Consider the following 18,442-nt stretch of genomic DNA (forward strand, 5'->3'; position numbering starts at 1 on the left):
CACGACCTGATCCTGTAGACCGAGTTGCTCTACGACCCTTGATCGAATGATGTTGGCCGAACTACCTGGATCAATTAACACACGTCTAACTTGAGTTTTATTCATAAGTACAGATATTACTAGTGCATCGTTATGGGATTGCATGATTCCTTCCGCGTCTTCGTCACTAAAGGACAAGGTTCCTTTAGGTGTGTAATCCTGAGTCCGAGATCGATTTTCTCTTATAATAGACATCTTAGTGCGTTTAAGCACCGGTCCCTTGGGGACGTCGATCCCTCTGATGATCATGTGGATGATGTATTGTGGCTCTTCTTGTTCGTTTTGTCTATTGAAATCTCTGTTTTTGAAATGGTTTTTAGCCCGGTCACTTAAAAATTCTCGAAGGTGCCCTTCATTGAATAAACGGGCTACCTCCTCTCTCAATTGCCTGCAGTCTTCGGTTTTGTGGCCATGGGTGCCATGATATTTGCATATTTGATTGGGATTCCTCTAGGCTGGATCGGACTGTAGAGGTCGAGGCTACTTAGTATCTTTGATGCGTCCGATAGCCGACACGATGGAAGATGCATCGATGTTGAAGTTATATTCTGATAACGGTGGTGCTTCCTTAGGTCTGATATTCCTGTCGAACCCATACTTGTTCATCATCCCCTGAGACCCTTGGCCTCGATCACTTCTCCTTTCGCCTCGTACGGAGTTACGTGTAGGTTCATTCCCCTACGATCTCCATTATACAGCCGATATCGGTCCCTGTTCGACCTTGGTTCTCTGTCGACGTCCCTTTTAATAGCGGACCCAGAACCCAACTGGTCATCTTTAACTCTGATCTTCGATTGATATCGATTGTGCACATCGGCTCAGGTAATAGTCGGGTACTCGACCAAATTCTGGTTCAGCTGTCGTGAATCCATCAAGCTTCGTTCGTTCAGTCCTTGAGTGAAAGCTTGTATAGCCCAATTATCCGTGACCGGTGGTAGATCCATTCGTTCCGTTTGAAAACGAGATACGAACTCTCTTAGCATCTCGTTATCTTTTTGCTTTACCTTGAAAAGGTCCGACTTCCTGGTCTCGGCCTTTATGACTTCGGCGTGTGCTTTTACTCGAAAAATCAGATGATAATTGTATGTATGCTAAGGTTGGCGGCAAAGAGTATAGCCTCTCTCAGGCTTGGCAATATAAGAGCACGCACGAGCTTGTGTGGACACTAGGTGAACTAAGGATATCGTGATTACATTCTGGAAAAAACTTGGCGGTGATCCAAAAAACAATAAAAAGGAGAAGAACGATGTGATGTAAATAAAAAGATTAACCAATGTATTATATATACTATCATTTAATTACATGCAAAGGAAATAAACATTACATGCAACACACGTTCATAGCTACTCCTCGCGGAGCATCGACAAATCTAACCATCATTTAGTTTATCTTTTTTTTTGTATTTTAAAATGCCTATATATATTGTGAATGGCAGAAAAACAGAGAGATTCTTTCCAAGTATAGTCAAAAGATACGAAAAACATGGGCGAACGACGTCGTTTTCCCAATTTCACCCTGGTGGATCATCAGAGCAGCATTGAATTAGTTCTCGCCTTTGTGTTTGGCTTCGTTGCAACTTGGTTATTTTTTATCAATAGATCAAATGATGAACGCAGCGAAAACAATGAGAGCACCACCAATACCACTACTACTACTGGTGCTATTGACGGAGAATGCAGATGGAAGGATAAAGACAACGATGTCGACGTCATCATCATCGGTGCTGACGTTGTTGGTGCTGCACTCGCTCACACGTTCGGCAAGGATAAAGAAGCAGTCTCTTGCAGAAATGCAGGGTAAGGTTGCGTACAATAGACCCTTGTGGTCCGGCCCTTTCGCAAACCCCGCGCATAGCGGGAGCTTAATGCACCGGGTTGCCCTTTTAATCCTTCATCAATTTTTTAAATTTTTGTTTTAAGCTTATTTGCATTTACGTAATGAATTGAGTGTAATTGTCCATTTGGCCTAATGACTTAGATAATGTGACCATTTCTTACGCGTAAAAGAATTTGTTCTCGTCTACTTAAGCCTTGGTGGGCAGAGTTGCCCAATACTTGTGTTAGCAAGAGATAGTACCTAATGAAATTGTCGAGGTGCACGCATGCTGGCCTGGCCTGGACACCACCGTCATAAAAAAGTTACTTGTAAAAGAAATGATCTGGATGGAAAGCATTAGGTCTCAAAAAAAGACTACTTTGCCTATAATTAAAGGCGGATTTAAGACTTAAAGCTTATAGGTGCATTTACATTTCTATCTCTAGGGTTGTCTCATGGACCAAGAAATTGGAATGACAACCTTGAAAACCAGGGTTCGATTACTGACGGAGAATACATATCAAAGGATAAAGACAACGATGTCGACGTCATCATCGTCAGTACTGACGTTGCTGGTGTTGCACTCGCTCACACGTTCGATAAGTTTGTATTTATCCGCTTATCCTTCATCAATTTTCTAAATTTCTAAATTTCTGTTTTTAACTTATTTGCATTTACGTAATGAATTGTGTGTAATTGGCCATTTGGCCTAATGACTTAGATAATGTGACCATTTCTTACTCGTAAAAGAATTTGTTCACGTCTACTTAAGGCTTGGTGGGCGGAGTTACCCAATACTTGTGTTAGACCGAGGTAGTACCTGGTGGAATTGTAGAGGTACATGCATGCTGGCCTAGCCCGGACACCACCGTCATAAAATAAGTTACTTGTAAAAGAAATGATGTGGATGGAAAGCATTAGGTTTCAAAAGAAGGCTACTTTGCCCATAATTAAAGGCAGATTTAAGACTTAAAGCTTATAAGTGCATTCCCATTTCTATCTCTAGGGTGGTCTCGTGGCCCAAGAATTGGAATGACAACCTTGAAAACCGGGGTTTGATTACTGACGGAGAATGCAGATCGAGGGATAAAGACAACGATGTCAACGTGACATCGTCAGTGCTGACGTTGCTGGTGTTGCACTCGCTCACACATTCGGCAAGTTTGTATTTATCCTCTTATCCTTCATCAATTTTCTAAATTTTAGTTTTTAACTTATTTGCATTTACGTAATGAATTGTGTGTAATTGGCCATTTGGCTTAATGACTTAGATTACATGACCATTTCTTACTTGTAAAAGAATTTTTTCTCGTCTACTTAAGCTTTGGTGGGCGGAGTTACCCAATACTTATGTTAGCAGGAGGTAGTACCTGGTGGAATTATAGAGGTGCACGCATGCTGGCCTGGCCCGGAAACCACCGTCATAAAAAAGATACTTGTAAAAGAAATGATCTAGATGGAAATCATTAGGTCTCAAAAGAAGACGACTTTGCCTATAATTTAAGATAGATTTAAGACTTAAAGCTTATAGGTGCATTCCCATTTCTATCTCTAAGGTTGTCTCATGGACCAAGAAATTGGATTGATAACCTTGAAAACCGGGGTTCGATTACTGACGGAGAATGCAGATCGAAGGATAAAGACATCGATGTCGACGTCATTATCGCCAGTGCTAACATTGTTGGTGTTGCACTCGCTCACACATTTGGTAAGTTTGTATTTATCCGCTTATCCTTCATCAATTTTCTAAATTTCTATTTTTACCTTATTTGCATTTACGTAATGAATTGTGTGTAATTGGCCATTTGGCCTAATGATTTAGATAATGTGACCATTTCTTACTCGTAAATGAATTTATTCACGTCTACTTAAGCCTTGGTGGGCGGAGTTACCCAATACTTGTGTTAGCAGGAGGTAGTACCTGATGGAATTGTAGAGGTGCATGCATGCTAGCCTGGCCCGGACACCACCATCATAAAAAAGTTACTTGTAAAAGAAATGATCTGGATGGAATGCATTAGGTTTCAAAAGAAAACTACTTTGCCCATAATTAAAGGCAGATTTAAGACTTAAAGCTTATAAGTGCATTCCCATTTCTATCTCTAGAGTGGTCTCGTGGCCCAAGAATTGGAATGACAACCTTGAAAACCGGGGTTCGATTACTGACGGAGAATGCAGATCGAGGGATAAAGACAACGATGTAAACGTGACATCGTCAGTGCTGACGTTGTTGGTGTTGCACTCGCTCACACGTTTGGCAAGTTTGTATTTATCTGCTTATCCTTCATCAATTTTCTTAATTTCAGTTTTTAACTTATTTGCATTTACGTAATGAATTGTGTGTAATTGGCCATTTGGCCTAATGGCTTAGATAATGTGACCATTTCTTACTCGTAAAAGAATTTGTTCTGGTCTACTTAAGTCTTGGTGGGCAAAGTTACCTAATACTTGTGTTAGCAAGAGCTAGTACCTGGTGGAATAGTCGAGGTGCACGCATGCTGTCCTGGCCCGGACACCACTCTCATAAAAACGTTACTTGTAAAAGAAATGATCTGGATGGAAAGCATTAGGTCTCAAAAAAACTCTACTTTACCCATAATTAAAGGCAGATTTAAGACTTAATGCTTATAGGTGCATTCCCGTTTCTATCTCTAGGGTGGACTAGTGGTCCAAGAGTTGGAATGACAACCTTAAAAATCGGGGTTCGATTACTGACGGAGAATGCAGATCGAAAGATAAAGACATCGATATCGACGTCATCATCGTCAGTGCTGACGTTGCTGGTGTTACACTCGCTCATACGTTCGTCAAGTTTGTATTTATCCGCTTATCCTTCATCAATTTTCTAAATTTTGGTTTTTAACTTATTTGGATATACGTATTGAATTGTGTGTAATTGGCCATTTGACCTAACGACTTATATAATGTGATCATTTCTTACTCGTAAAAGAATTTGTTCTCGTCTACTTAAGCCTTGGTGGGCGGAGTTACCCAATACTTGTGTTAGCAGGAGGTAGTACCTGGTGAAATTGTAGAGGTGCACACATGCTGGCCTGCCCCGGACACCACCGTCATAAAAACGTTACTTGTAAAAGAAATGATGTGGATGGAAAGCATTAGGTCTCAAAAGAAGACAACTTTGCCCATAATTAAAGGCGGATTTAAGACATAAAGCTTATAGGTGCATTCCCATTTCTATCTCTAGGGTGGCCTCGTGGACCATGAATTGGAATAACAACCTTGAAAACCAGAGTTCGATTACTGTCGGAGAATGCAGATCGAAGGATAAATACATCGATGCCGACGTCATCATCGTCAGTGCTGACGTTGCTCGTGTTGCACTAGCTCATACGTTAGGCAAGTTTGTATTTATCCGCTTATCCTTCATCAATTTTCTAAATTTTGGTTTTTAACTTATTTGCATTTACGTAATGAATTGCGTGTAATTGGCCATTTGGCCTAATGACTTAGATAATGTGACCATTTCTTACTCGTAAAAGAATTTGTTCACGTCTACTTAAGCCTTGGTGGGCGGAGTTATCCAATTATACCTAGTGGAATTGTCGAGGTGCACTCATGTTGGCCTGGCCCAGTCACCACCGTCATAAAAAATTTACTTGTAAATGAAATGATCTGGATAGAAAGCATTAGGTCTCAAAAGTATACTACTTTGCCCATAATTTGAGTCGCATTTAAGACTTAAAGCTTATAGGTGCATTCGTGTTTATATCTCTAGGGTTGTCTCATGGAACAAGAAATTGGATTAACAACCTTGAAAACTGGGGTTCGATTACTGATGGAGAATGCAGATCGAAGGATAAAGACAACGATGTCGACGCCATTATCGTCAGTGCTGACGTTATTAGTGTAGCAATCGCTCACACGTTCGGCAAGTTTGTATTTATCCACTTATCCTTCATCAATTTTTTAAATATCTGTTTTAAACTTATTTGCATTTACGTAATGAATCGTGTGTAATTGTCCATTTGGCCTAATGACTTAGATAATATGACCATTTCATACTCATAAAAGAATTTGCTCTCGTCTACTTAAGACTTGGTGGGCGGAGTTACTCAATTGTATTAGCATGAGGTAGTACATGGTGGAATTGTCGAGGTGCACGCATGCTGGCCTGGCCTGGACACCACCGTCAAAAAAAGTTACTTGTAAAAGAAATGATATGGATGGAAAGCATTAGGTCTCAAAAGAATACTACTTTGCCCATTTAAAGGTAGATTTAAGACTTAAATCTTATAGGTGCATTCCCGTTTCTATCTCTAGGGTGGTCTCGTGGTCCAAGACTTGGAATGACAACCTTGAAAATCGGGGTTCAATTACAGACGGAGAATGCAGATCGAAGGATAAAGATAACGATGTCAATGTCATCATAGTTAGTGCTGACGTTGCTGGTGCTGCACTCGCTCACACGTTCGGCAAGTTTGTATTTATCCGCTTATCCTTCATCAATTTTCTAAATTTCGGTTCTAAACTTATTTGCATTTACGTAATGAATCATGTGTAATTGGCCATTTGGCCTAATGACTTAGATAATGTGACCATTTCTTACTCGTAAAAGAATTTGTTCTCATCTACTTAAGCCTTGGTGAGCGAAGTTACCCAATACTAGTGTTAGACAGGAGATAGTACCTAATGAAATTGTCGAGGTGCACGCATGCTGGCCTGGCCTGGACACCACCGTCATAAAAAAGTTACTTGTAAAAGAAATGATCTAGATGGAAACATTAAGTCTAAAAAAAAATACTACTTTGCCCATAACTAAAGTCGAATTTAAGACTTAAAGCTTATAGGTGCATTCCCGTTTCTATATCTATGGTGGTCTAGTGGTCCAAGAGTTGGAATGACAACCTTGAAAATCGGGGTTCGATTACTGACAGAGAATGCAGATCGAAGGAGAAGCACAATGATATCGATGTCGTCATCATCAGTGCTGATGTTGCTGGTCCTCCACTCGCTCACACGTTCGGTAAGTTTGTATTTATCCATTTATCCTTTATCAATTTTCTTAATTTCAGTTTTTAACTTATTTGCATTTACGTAATGAATTGTGTGTAATTGGCTATTTGGCCTAATGGCTTAGATAATGTGACCATTTCTTACTCGTAAAAGAATTTGTTCTTGTCTACTTAAGCCTGGGTGGGCGGAGTTTCCCAATTGTGTTAGCAGGAGGTAGTACATGGTGGAATTGTCGAGGTGCATACATGCTGGCCTGGCCCGAACATCACCGTAATAAAAAGGTTACTTGTAAAAGAAATGATTTGGATGAAAAACATTAGGTCTTAAAAGAAGACTATTTTGCCCATTTAAAGGCGGATTTAAGACTAAAAGCTTATATGTGCATTCCCGTTTCTATCTCTAGGGTGGTCCCGTGGTCGAAGAGTTGGAATGACAACCTCGAAAATCGGGGTTCGATTACTGACGGAGAATGCAAATCGAAGGATAACGACAATGATGTCAACGTCAGCATCGTCAGTGCTGACGTTGCTGGTGCTGCACTCGCTCACACGTTCGGCAAGTTCCTATTTAACCGCTTATCCTTCATCAATTTTCTAAATTTCGGTTTTTAACTTATTTGCATTTACGTAATGAATTATGTGTAATAGGCCATTTGGCCTAATGACTTAGATAATGTGACCATTTCTTACTCGTAAAAATATTTGTTTCTAGTCTACTTAATCCTTGGTGGGCAGAGTTACCCAATACTTATGTTAGAAGGAGGTAGTACCTAGTGGAATTGTCGAGGTGCAGGCATGCTGGCATGGCCCCGACACCACTGTCATAAAAAAAGTTACTTATAAAAGAAATGGTCTGGATGGAAAGCATTAGGTCTCAAAAAATACTACTTTGCCCATAATTAAAGGCGGATTTAACACTTAATGCTTATAGGTGCATTCCCGTTTCTATCTCTAGGGTGGTCTAGTGGTCCAAGAGTTGGAATGACAACCTTAAAAACCGGGGTTCGATTACTGAAAGAGAATGCAGATCGAAGGATAAAGACAATGATGTCGACGTCATCATCATCGGTGCTGACGTTGCTGGTGCTGCACTTGCTCACACGTTCGGCAAGTTTGTATTTATTCGCTGATCCTTCATCAATTTTCTAAATTTTGATTTTTAACTTATTTGCGTTTATGTAATGAGTTGTGTGTAATTGGAGATTTGGCCTAATGACTTAGATAATGTGACAATTTCTTACTCGTAAAAGAATTTGTTCTTAACTACTTAAGTCTTGGTAGGGAGAGTTACCTAATACTTGTGTTAGCAAGAGGTAGTACATAGTGAAATTGTCGAGGTGCACGCTGGCCTGACCCGAACACCATCGTCATAAAAAAGTTACTTGTAAAAGAAATGATCTGGATGGAAAGCATTAGGTCTAAAAAAATACTACTTTGCCCATAATTAAAGGCGAATTTAAGAATTAATGTTTATAGGTGCATACCCATTTCTATCTCTAGGGTGATCTAGTGGTCTAAGAGATGGAATGACAACCTTGAAAACCGGGGTTCGATTACTGATAAAGAATGCAGATCGAAGGATAAAGAAAATGATGTCGACGCCATCATCATCGGTGTTGACGTTGCAGGTGTTGCACTCTCTCACACGTTCAGCAAGTTTGTACTAATCCGCTTATCCTTCATCAATTTTCTAAATTTCAATTTTTAACTTATTTGCATGTACGTAATGAATTGTGTGTAATTGGCCATTTGGCCTAATGACTTAGATAATGTGACCATTTCTTACTCATAAAAGAATTTGTTCTGGTCTACTTAAGCCTGGGTGGGCAGAGTTTTCCAATTGTGTTAGCAGGAGGTAGTACATGGTAGAATTGTCGAGGTGCATGCATGCTGGCCTGGCCCGGACATCACCACAATAAAAAAGTTACTTGTAAAAGAAATGATCTGGATGAAAAGTATTAGGTCTTAAAAGAAGACTATTTTGCCCATTTAAAGGCGGATTTAAGACTTAAAGCTTATATGTGCATTCTCGTTTCTATCTCTAGGGTGGTCCCGTGGTCGAAGAGTTGGAATGACAACCTCGAAAACCGGGGTTCGATTACTGACGAAGAATGCAAATCGAAGGATAAAGACAATGATGTCAACGTTATCATCGTCAGTGCTGATGTTGCTGGTGCTGCACTCGCTCACACGTTCGGCAAGTTCCTATTTAACCGCTTATCCTTCATCAATTTTCTAAATTTTGGTTTTTAACTTATTTGCATTTACGTAATGAATTATGTGTAATAGGCCATTTGTCCTAATGACTTAGATAATGTGACCATTTCTTACTCGTAAAAATATTTGTTTCTTGTCTACTTAATCCTTGGTGGGCAGAGTTACCCAATACTTATGTTAGAAGGAGGTAGTACCTAGTGAAATTATCGAGGTGCAGGCATGCTGGCATGGCCCCGACACCACTGTCATAAAAAAAAATTACTTGTAAAAGACATTATCTGGATGGAAAGCATTAGGTCTCAAAAAAAATACTACTTTGCCCATAATTAAAGGCAAATTTAAGACTTAATGCTTATAGGTGCATTCCCGTTTCTATCTCTAGGGTGGTCTAGTGGTCCAAGAGTTGGAATGACAACCTTGAAAATAGGGGTTCGATTACTGACAGAGAATGCAGATCGAAGGATAAAGACAATGATGTCGACGTCATCATCGTCGGTGCTAACGTTGCTGATGCTGCACTCGCTCACACGTTCGGCAAGTTTGTATTTATCTGCTTATCCTTCATCAATTTTCTAAATTTCAGTTTTTTACTTATTTGCATATTCGTAATGAATTGTGTGTAATTGGCCATTTGGCCTAATGACTTAGATAATGTGACCGTTTCTTACTCGTAAAAGAAATTGTTCTCGTCTACTTAAGCCTTGGTGGGCAGAGTTGCCCAATATTTATATTAGCAGGAGGTAGTACCTGGTGAAATTGTCGAGGTGCACGCATGCTAGCCTGACCCGGACACCACCGTCATAAAAAAGTTACTTGTAAAAGAAATGATTTGGATGGAAAGCATTAGGTCTCAAAAGAAGACTACGTTTCCCGTAATTAAAGGCGGATTTAAGACATAAAGCTTATAGGTGCATTCCCATTTCTATCTCTAGGGTGGCCTCGTGGACCATGAATTGGAATAACAACCTTGAAAACCAGAGTTCGATTACTAGTGAAGGGAACACCAAAGTGAATGTTTCCTATTTCCCTTAATTTTGGTGGACAAAATTACCAAGTGTCTTTGTTGCTAGGAGGTAACACGCGCTCATGGATTAGTCGAGGTTCGAGCAAGCTGGTCGGATGCTACCATGAAAAATATGTATATAGAATGCGAATTTGAGATAATTATTTATTAGATCCGCCTCTGAACTGATTACAACCGGTTTTGACAATGGTGATACAATAGACACTAAACTAAGAATTTCAAGGTTACACATGAATTGTTAGAAGGATAAATACGGTTAGAAGAAGAAAGGGGTGATTAACAATTAAAAACTGAGTGTATATGCTGATTTTGAAATGGTTTTGAAGATTCTTGCTTAGTATTGCTTCATAAGTTATTAATCAAAAAGGGCAATTTTTGTGGCTACAAAGGAAGTTTAATAAAATTCTTAATGCTAGGTTTGAGTATTAATGCAATTCTTACTTATTTTAAAGAAAAAGGAATGATGAAAGAAGAAAAGAAACATTCTCTTTGAAATGGTATACTTATACATTTTGGATTTCAGGATAGGCGTTGAGTACATGTGATTGAAAGAGATTCGGCAGAGCCTGATCAGATTGTGGGAGAATTGCGACGGCCAGGTGGCAACCTCAAATTGCTTGAGTTGGGACTGGATGGTTAGTAGCCACTTGTCTAACTTACATAATGAAATTCATTTGTCATTATGGTCAAACATTACTTCTCCCTGGATGGAGAAAAGAATGTTCTTTAGAAGTTTTACACCCCATTTGTCCTTCTGAGGAGAGTATAAAGAGAAGATTGGTATAAGCACCCTAAGACTTGGAATTGAGATGTAGATGATTGATTGATTGATTTTTCATTCTTTCTTGTACAGAACTCCATAATATTCTCTTGCTAAATAGAGATTGTGTGGAGAATATTAATGCTCAGCGAGTTTTTGGATATGATCTTTTCAAGGATGGGAAAAACACCTGGCTATCTTATCCCCTGGAGAAATTTCACTCAGACGTTTCCGGAAGGAGCTTTCACCATGGGTGCTTCATCCAAAGAATGTGAGAGAAATCTGCGTCTCTACCCAAGTATATATCTCCTCTCCCTATTTATTAATGACCTAGTTTGTAAATTCTCCGTGTAAAACATCTTCATTGGTGTTATGCTCTTTCATTGATTAATGGCTACTCCATATGCTTTTGATTATCTGACAGTGTCAAACTAGAGCAAGGAACAATCACTTTTCTGCTTGTAGAGAGTGAGACCACTAAAGGTGTACTGTACAAAACTAAATCTGGTGAAGATTTGAAAGCTTGTGGACCATTAACCATTGTGTGTGATGGTTGTTTCTTGAATCTGCGACGTATGCGTTGCAAACTAGAGTTAGCCGTCTACTAGAGTTTTAAATTTTTGCTTGGGGGGAATGTTGAAAATAACTCAGTGGTTGACGGGTTCAAGAGCTCATTCCTACTAATCTTTTGCTTATTTTCTTATTCTACAAATAAGAATTGGGTTAAACATATTAAGTTATGATTGGAAAAAGTAGTCGAGTATGTGAATATCAACAATTGTTTTCTATGTACTTTATTTTTGGTGTTTCTTTATTAATCCTTTCTCCTGAAGCTCATTGATGTTATCATATCCCACAGGTAGATGTGCCTTCTTGTTTTGTTGGTTTGGTCCTGGAGAACTGCCAACTTCCTCATGCAAACCATGGTCAATGTCATTTGGCTAACCCTTCACCTATTATCTTGTTATATCCTATTAGCAGTACTGAAATTCGTTGTCTGGTTGATGTACTTGTGTAATATGGCCAAATTTTCATGACATTTGTCATGACATAATATTCATTATAAAAAATTTGTGGTTCATGACATTTGGCATGACATAATATTCATTATAACAAATTTGTGGATCATGACATTTGCCATGACATAATATCCATTATTAGACCAAGGATTTCTTGCTATAAATAGAGGAGTTTCTCCTCATTTGTAAACACACCAATTCAAGAGCTTTTCACTCTTGTCTTTCTTTCTTCTCCTTTATTTTATTATAGAGTATTTTGTAAGAGAGTGAGTGTTGAGAAATACTTGTGTGAACCCTTTCTTTTGAGTGATCTTGTGAGGTTATTCTCTTGGGGTATTTGGGATTAATTAGAGTATTTACTCTAATTTTGTACTCTCTTTTATACTCTTGTTGATATAGTGAAATTGCTCCTCTCCGCTTGTGGACGTAGGTCACCTTGACCGAACCACGTTAAATTTGTGTCTTCTTTATATTCTTTAATTTCCGTTATTATCAACATCCATTATCTTTGTTATTGTAATTATACCGTTGTTTGGCTAAATTTCGCACTACCCGAGTTTCCGATCCTAACAAATTGGTATCAGAGCCAGATCTAACCGGGTTAGTTTAAATAGCCAAAAATGACTTTAACAAAGTCTTATGTTGAGAAATTTGACCGAAGTGCAAACTTCGGAATGTGGCAATTAAAGAGATGGAAGCTATCCTAATTCAGGATGGCTTAGATTTGGCACTGCAAGGAAATGAGAAGATGCCGGATAAAATGACGGACGAGGAGTTTGCCGTCATAGACAAAAAGGCAAAAGCAGGTATTATTTTAAATCTTTCAAATGAGGTTTTGCGTGAAGTTGCAGCAGAAAGCTCAGCCAAAGGCATATAGGAAAAGCTTAAAACCCTATATATAAAAAGAACAGTAGAAAGCAGGCTTTACCTAAAGCAAAAACTCTACACTTTTCGTATGGCTAAAAGTACCTCTATACTTACTCATCTTGATACTTTTGATTCTCTTCTTATGGATTTAAGTAACATAGATGCTGAAATCAAAGATGAGGATCAAGCTGTGTTATTGCTTGTTTCCTTACCCCAGTCGTTTAAACATATAAGAGATACTATGCTTTATTGAAAGGATAATATCTCTTATAAAGATATCAAATCTATTTTGAAATCAAAAGAACAAATAGATAGAGATATTGCTGGGGAAACTAGTGGGAACCAAGGGGAAGGCTTATTCATAAGAGGTAGATCCAATAAGAAAGATTCAAGTAGTGAGAAACCTAAATCAAGATCAAAATCCAGATACAGAAATGTCATGTGCAAATATTATCATAAGAAAGGTCACATTATTTCTGAATGCTTTAAATCGAAAAACAAAGAAAAGCATACAGAAAAGAAAAATGAGCACAAAAATATTAACACTGCCGAAACAAGTGTAGCTGTTGATGAGACTGAGGAAACTATTTTTTTAGCAACTAATAATAGTTTCAAATCTAACAATGAGTGAATTTTAGATTCGGGTTGTTCTTATCATATGTGTCCCAGTCGGGATTTATTTACCACATATGAATCTATTGGAGGTGAAGTTGTCTTGATGGGCAACAATGTTGCCTGCAAAGTTATTGGAAAAGGTACAGTCCGAATCAAAATGCACGATGGTGTGGTGAGAACTCTCACCGATGTTAGACATGTTCCTGACTTGAAGAAAAATCTCATCTCTTTGGGCACTCTAGAATCTCTTGGGTGCAAGTACACAGGTGAAGGTGGAGTTCTGAAAATTTCTCATGATGCTCTTGTGATCATGAAAGCACGCAGATTTGGTACGTTATATACTCTTTTGGGATCTACTGTTACAGGTGCTGCTGCAGTTTCAATATCAGTTAAATCAGATTCTGATATCACCAAATTATGGCATATGTGATTAGGGCATATGAGTGAAAAAGGTCTTTCCATCCTCAGCAAAAGAGGTCTCTTATGTGGCCAAAGTACAGGAAATATGGAGTTCTGTGAACATTGTGTGTTCGGGAAGCAGAAAAGAGTCAGCTTCAAATCTCCAGTGATTCATAAAATAAAAGGTACTTTGGATTACATTCATTCAGATCTTTGGGGTCCTTCACGTACCCCATCAAAAGGTGGTGCCAGGTATATGTTAACTTTCATTGATGATTATTCAAGAAAAGTTTGGATTTATTTCCTGAAAAATAAAAGTGATGTTTTCTTAAATTTCAAACAATGGAAAGTTTTGATTGAGAAGCAAACAGGAAAACAGGTTAAGCGGCTTAGAACAGATAATGGCTTGGAATTTTGTAATGATGAATTCAACGAATTTTGCAAGAATGAAGGAATTGCTCGACATCATACTGTGAGAATGACACCTCAGCAAAATGGTGTGGCAGAAAGGATGAATAGAAATCTTTTGGAAAGGGCTCGTTGCATGATTTCAAATGTTGGGTTGACAAACGCCTTTTGGGCAGAAGCTATCTCTACAGCTTGTTATATTGTCAACCGAGCTCTTTCTGCACATTTGAACTTTAAGACTCCAGAGGAAATATGGTCAGGTACTCCTGCTAATTATTCTGATTTAAAGATATTTGGTTGCCCTGCATACATGCATGTAAATGATAGAAAATTAGAGTCAAGGGCTAAAAAGTGCATTTTCCTTGGGTATCCATTTGGGGTGAAAGGATACCGACTATGGTATCCTGATCCCATGGCACCAAAATTTATAATTAGTAGAGATGTAACCTTTGATGAATCCTCTATGTTATATTCTAGAAAAGAGTCTTCTAGTTCTTGTGATACAGATAAAGGGAAGTGTACACAGAACCAAGTGGAGATTGAGATTGGCATTCCTCCTTAGTCAAGCTCATCAACTTTGGAGCAAAATACAGTTGAAACTCCTGAAGTTGAGACAGAAGCTGAAATTCTTGAAGTTGAGACTCCTGAAGTTGAACCAAAAGAACAGGAATATTCTATAGCCAAACATAGACCAAGAAGAGAAGGTAAACAACCATTAAGATTTGGAGATTATGTTGCATTTACTTTTTCAGTTGCACAGAAAACTGAAGAAATTGGAGAACCATCAAAATATTCAGAAGCAGTTTCTGGTGCTGACTCAGCCAAGTGGCCGATTTCAATGAATGAAGAAATTGAGTCTCTTCACAAGAATGGTACTTGGTCTCTTGTGAAGCCGCCATCAGGAAAAAGAATTGTTGGTTACAAATGGGTTTTCAAGAAAAGGATGGTATTCCAGGGGTTGAAAATGCGAGGTATAAGGCACGATTAGTTGCAAAGGGCTATAGTCAGGTACAAGGAGTTGATTTTAATGATATTTTCTCACCTGTTGTTAAACATTGCTCTATTCGTGTCTTGCTTACCTTCGTTGCCATGTATGATTTGGAATTAAAAACAACTTGATGTTAAGACAGCTTTCTTACATAGCAAACTTGAGGAATAAATATACATGCATCAACCCGAAGGATTTGAAATTGAAGGAAAAGGAGATCATGTTTGCTTGTTGAAGAAATCCCTGTACGGATTAAAGCAGTCTCCAAGACAATGGTATAAAAGGTTTGATTCCTTTATGTTGGGTCATGGTTATTCGAGGAGCATGTATGATAGTTGTGTTTACTTCCGGAAGTTAAATGATGGTTCATTTGTGTACCTATTATTATATGTTGATGACATGCTCATTGCTGCTAAGGATTTAACAGAAATTCACAATTTGAAAAGTCAGCTGAAAAGTGAATTTGAGATGAAAGATTTGGGAGCAACTAAGAAAATCCTTGGCATGGAGATCAAAAGAAATCGAAAAGCCAACAGGCTATTTCTGACCCAGAAGACGTACTTGGAGAAAGTCTTGGAGAGGTTTGGCATGAAAGATGCTAAACCAGTTAGTACCCCTCTTGCTGCTCATTTTAAGTTATCAGCTGCTCAGTCCCCGCAGTCAGAGGAAGAAGAGAGGTACATGGCACAGGTTCCTTATTCCAGTGCAGTCGGCAGTATTATGTATGCAATGGTTTGTACACGTCCAGACATTTCACAAGCAGTGAGCGTGGTAAGCCGGTATATGGCTTGCCCTGGTAAAGCACATTGGCATGCTGTGAAATAGATTCTCAGATACTTGCGAGGTACTTCAAACACATATTTGGAGTTTGGGAGAAATACTAACACTTTGGTTGGTTTTGTAGACTTAGATTATGCAGGTGATCTTGACAAAAGAAGATCACTGACATGCTATGTATTTTGCATCGGTGGTTGCGCTATTAGTTGGAAAGCTACATTACAACATATAGTAGCTTTATCTACTACCGAATCAGAATATATGGCAGTGACCGAGGCGACCAAAGAAGATTTATGGTTGAAGGGTCTATTTGCGGAACTCAGTTTACACCAAAGTGGTATTACCATTTTCTGTGATAGTCAAAGTGCCATTCACTTGACTAAAGATCAAATGTATCATGAGAGGACGAAGCATATTGATATAAAGTATCATTTCATCCGAGAAACCATTGCTGAAAGAAAAGTCTCTGTTCAGACGATCAACACTAGAGACTTGGCCGTAAAATGCAAAAAACAAGGAACGGTCATGGCGGGGCGGTGACTATGGTTCCTTAGGTCCTATTTAATGGCCCAGAAAATTTTTAGGCGATCCAATTCCGGGGGGGCCGAGCTCAGGACGCAGGACATGGTAGGACGTGGCCATGGCAGGACGTGGCCATGGCACGGCGTCGGACGTGCCAGGACATGGCCATGGCACGGAAGCTTGTGAAGGAAGCTAGACTGACGAACCGGTCTTCCCAGACCTCTTTCTTCTTAAACGGCTCAAGGTCGACAACTGTAGTATCTCCCGAGGCCCCTGGGACCTCAACCCAATACACCAACAAGTCCTCAAACACCATGCAAACTTAGTCGAGCCCTCAAATTACATTAAATAGCAAAAACGTGAATATCTCTCTATTCTGAGATCGTATCGACGAATGGTTTAATGCGTTGGAAACTAGACTCATAGATCTTCAATTTGGTGGGTATATTACCCCGTAATTCTAATATTGCTGACATGTTCACAAAACCTCTTCCAGTGTCCAAGTTCAAGCTTTGTCTGAACTTGATTGGCATTTATGAAGAATGATTTTGCCCATTGGGATTTTTGCGGAGAAGGTGGAGCAAATTTACTATATATAAGCCGAAATTAGGCCAAGGTGGAAATTTGTAATATGGCCAAATTTTCATGAAATTTGCCATGACATAATATCCATTATAATAAATTTGTGGTTCATGACATTTGCCATGACATAATATCCATTATAACAAATTTGTGGATCATGACATTTGCCATGACATAATATCCATTATTAGACCAATGATTTCTTGTTATAAATAGAGGAGTTTCTCCTCATTGGTAAACACACCAATTCAAGAGATTTTCACTCTTGTCTTTCTTTCTTCTCCTTTATTTCATTATAGAGTATTTTGTAAGATTGTGAGTATTGGGAAACACTTGTGTGAACCCTTTCTTTTGAGTGATCTTGTGAAGTTATTCTCTTGGGGTATTTGGGATTAATTAGAGTATTTACTCTATTTTTGTACTCTCTTTTGTACTCTTGTTGGTATAGTGAAATTGCTCCTCTCCGCTTGTGGACGTAGGTCACCTTGACCGAACCACGTTAAATTTGTGTCTTCTTTATATTCTTTAATTTTCATTATTATCAACTTTCATTGTCTTTGTTATTGTCATTATACCGTTGTTTGGCTAAAGTCCGCACTACCCGGGTTCCCGATCCTAACAACTTGGTTAAAGGGTTCCTTATATTTCCAATGGTGAACTGGCAAAATACTTAAAAACTGGTATTGCTCCCTAGGTAAAGTATGATGAAACTTTCTTCTGATTGCCATACAACATAGGTTTATGTTACTTCAATTCTATGGCATTCAATGAGATGTTTACCTTGTTTTTCTAGGTCCCTCCTGAGATACATGATGCATTCATTGCCGCAGTTGATAAAGGAAACACCAGGATAATGCCAAACCGAAGCATGCCTGCTGCTCCTCATCCAACTCCCGGTTCTCTCCTCATGGTCGATGCACTCAAAATGCATCATTCGTTAACTGATGAAGGGATGATTGTTGCACTGTCTAATATAGTTGTGCTCCGTGATCTTCTCAAACCCTTTGTAATTTGAACGATGCACCTACTCTCTGCAAATGTCTTAAGTCCTTTTACACCTTTTGCTATGTATATTTTTGCTATATGTTAACTTGCTATTGTTGGTATTATTTCGATCTTTATAAGTGAAAACTACCGCTTGGTACTTTCCCTTGATGGAAATTGTTGGGCCATCAAGAATTAGGAACCACAACACTAAAGCACCTCTAATGGTGTCACTTGCTTAAGTTCTAAATACCAACGTCGGGAAAGAAACACAATAAAATAAGCTATCTCTTCTACTGATGATGTGAAAAACGTGTGATTCATGAAAATAAAGTGTTTTAGGGTTTTCTACAAAACAACTGAACCTCTTATGATCTCATATGCTTATAAGTGACATTTGCCAACAGTGACTCATTAAATTTACCTTTACCAACAATGACCTATTAAGAGAAT

At 38.7% G+C, this 18,442-nt stretch overlaps 1 pseudogene; it reads left to right on the plus strand.

Annotated features, from left to right (window-relative positions):
- The first annotated feature begins 1,521 nt into the window (after nucleotides 1-1,521).
- Nucleotides 1,522-18,133, plus strand: LOC142169764 (uncharacterized; annotated as a pseudogene).
- Nucleotides 18,134-18,442: the final 309 nt, after the last annotated feature.

This window comes from Nicotiana tabacum, chromosome 15, assembly GCF_000715075.1.
Source record: "Nicotiana tabacum cultivar K326 chromosome 15, ASM71507v2, whole genome shotgun sequence".
Taxonomy (NCBI): domain Eukaryota; kingdom Viridiplantae; phylum Streptophyta; class Magnoliopsida; order Solanales; family Solanaceae; genus Nicotiana; species Nicotiana tabacum.